The sequence below is a fragment of the Alligator sinensis genome, unplaced genomic scaffold (genome assembly GCF_000455745.1).
Source record: "Alligator sinensis unplaced genomic scaffold, ASM45574v1 scaffold1404_1, whole genome shotgun sequence".
NCBI lineage: Eukaryota > Metazoa > Chordata > Crocodylia > Alligatoridae > Alligator > Alligator sinensis.
This window is the reverse complement of record NW_005843008.1, coordinates 113,466-116,554: the sequence shown is the minus strand read 5'-3', so window position 1 is coordinate 116,554 and position 3,089 is coordinate 113,466.

The window sequence follows — 3,089 nt, the reverse complement described above, 5'->3', positions numbered from 1 at the left end:
GCTAGCAGAGAGCAGATTTAGACTGGACATTAGGAAGAACTTCTTCACAGTTAGAGTGGCCAAGGTCTGGAACGGGCTCCCAAGGGAGGTGGTGCTCTCCCCTACCCTGGGGGTCTTCAAGAGGAGGTTGGATAGCATCTAGCTGGGGTCATCTAGACCCAGCACTCTTTCCTGCCTATGCAGGGGGTCGGACTCGATGATCTATTGAGGTCCCTTCTGACCCTAACATCTATGAATCTATGAATCTATATATATTTTTTTTTTTCCGTCAAAGACGTGGTAGGAGAGAATCAAGGGTGACCATTGAGCCAACTTGGCATGGATAAGGGGGCCTTGGGAAGATCATGGCCATCCTACAGAACCCCATCCCAAGACAAAGTGGTGCATTGGCCGGGAACTAAGGCCGTACACGGGGAAGGGACCCGTGTCCCTGAGAAGAGGAACGAACCTTTGGGGCTAGAACAGGAACTGAGGGATGTTAATAGGAAGGCAGTGGTACCACAGCCCGAAAGGGTGAGCAGAGTGGGAAATCACTGCTGCCAGAGACTGTACGGGGAGAAGCCTTTGGGCCCCAACCAATAAGGGAGTAAGACCAGGTTAGCTATGGCAGAGGCAGAGGACATAGAGGGCCTGAAGCAAGAGAATTTCACTTGGCTATTATGGGTAGATGAGTTGCAGGAAAAAATGGCACGGTTGGAGTGGGAGCTAGAGGTAGCCCAATCCCAGAGAGAACAAGCTGAGGCAAGGGTCGCCGCTTTAGAGCAGCGGGTACAAGCAGGGAAAAAGGAAGGAGGCTCCAAAGAAATCAAGCACCTGATTGCAGCGGAGGTGGAGAAGACTCGAGCACTGGAACGGCTCATGGCAGATGAGGCCAAGAAGAGCAGACAGCGGGAGGAGAAGCTGCAAGAGATGCAGAAGGAGATGGCTGGATGGAGGAGTAAGTCTCCTGAACCCGGTATGGCCCAGACGGTAGAACAAAAGGACGTACTACAGAAGCTGGAAATATCAAAGAGCCTCTTAGGAGTCCTCCAGAAAGAATTCCACAGCCAGGTGGACCAGACAGAAGGCCTGCATGAGGACCTGGAGATCTGGCAAGAGCGATGCTTACAGGCCGAACACCAGGTCAAAGAGCTGCGAGAAAAGCTAACAGAGAGCCATAGCCAGTCAGAAGCAACGGGGAAAGCTATAGCAAAAGAAGTGGAGAAAGTGAGAAGATACATGGCGAGTCACGAGGCATTACAAGATCAGAAGTAGTCCCTTAAAACAGAGGTAAGAGCCAGACCTGAGGAGTGTGCAGAGTTGCGGGCTCAGTGGCAAAAGATGAAGGGAGAAAAGGACCAACTATAGGCCGAGAATACTGGGCTAGGAAGCTCCAGGAATGAGAGGGGAGTAGAGCAACAGGAAAAGAATACAGTGACGGAGGGACCTCCTGAAACAGATTTTATGAAAATGGGGGAAGAAAGTATCCCCATAGTTATCGAGTCCCTGGAGCAAAAATGAAGTCGCTGGGTAAGCCAGTATGTAGAAGGAATGAACCACTTGGGAGAAAAATGAGAAAAACTTGCAAGCAGGTATGATTCTGGGACACTGACAGTGCCAAAACAGGCACAGCACATGGAGGTAAATAAGGGAAATTTGGCAGCTGTGCAAGAAAGTGGATGGTTCAGGGTGAGCAGCGAGAGCAGTGATCCAAGCTACCACGACCACACCCAAGAGGGGCAACATCCCAGACAAAAGGGCCAGAGACCAAAGATGGCCCAAGCCCTGACATATAGCAGACTAGATATAGGTTTTGAAGGGGAGAGAGCAGCAGAAGCCTTAGGTAAAAGAGGGGCCCAAGGGCCCGAGATGAGGGGAAGAGGCTAATACTCCAGGGAAGCTAGGGGGGAAATAGAAGTACACCTCCGCCTCCTGTTCCGGAGCTGCCGGGTGACTAAAGAAAGGCCAAGAGAAGTCCAAAACGCATAGCCCATAAAGCTAGGGTGCCCCGAAACACCCATTGCAGAACGGGACCCACAAGGGGTCCAGAAGCCCATGGGGTCAGAGAGTACAGCAAAACCATGTCCAAGATGACGTAAAGGCAACCTCCCACATATATATATATTTTCCATCAAAGGCGTGGCAGATGAGAATCGAGGGTCCCCATTGGGCCAACCTGGCACGGTAAGGGGGCTTTGGGAAGATCACGGCCATCCTACAGCACCCCGTCCCGTGACACATGACTATTACCTTCTGCACCATTGGGAGGATTAAAGCTGGGGGGTGGTTTTTTTCTGACCTTCCCACGTCTTCATTGTCTTGCGTTCTTTGCCTTGCTTTGTCAACAGCAGAAATACCAATATTTGGCTCATGATATAATCACAGATTGAAGCCACCCTCATCTTCAATGTGGAAGGAATGACTTCAGCTTGCTAAGCTCCAGCTGGCCCCTAGGCTGAGGATGGAGTTGTGTGAAGGCTTCCCTCCATATTGCAGATGAGTGATCACAGACCAAAGCTGCGGGACCCACATGTATTTAGACCTTTTGGCCAGTCTCTGTCTCTGTGCAACATCTCTGGGTAGCTATGTAACAGCTCTTTTCATTGGAAAATTCTGCTGACTATAAATGTTTGTTTGTATTACAGTTGTGCTGAGGATACCTCATTACCAAGGTTCATGGTTTTCTCGGATTAAAAATGGCAAATTCTCTGATTAATAGTCATGACTATAAATGTAATAACTATAATAGATTCTAGTGCAGCTGAGCCCCTGCCACTCCGGCCGGGCTCGTCCCGTCCCGTCCCGTCCCGTCCCAAGCAGTAGACATTTCTATTCACAGCAGGAGACAGCACAGCTCTATTAAAAATCACTGATTCTTTTATCTCAACTGACTGCTGTATGGTAGGTATAATTAAATTGGGCCCAGTACTGGCAACTTTACTGAAGTTGAGCATTTTTGCTCTTCCCCAAGCAGTCCCATTAAACCCAGTTGGACTACTGGCAAAACATGTTCTAGTCATTGCAGTTAAGGGTGGCAGAACTGGGCCCTCCGTGTGAAGTAGGGGAGTGGTAATTAGCAGCAGGAGGACAGACCATCTATAGAAGGGTGT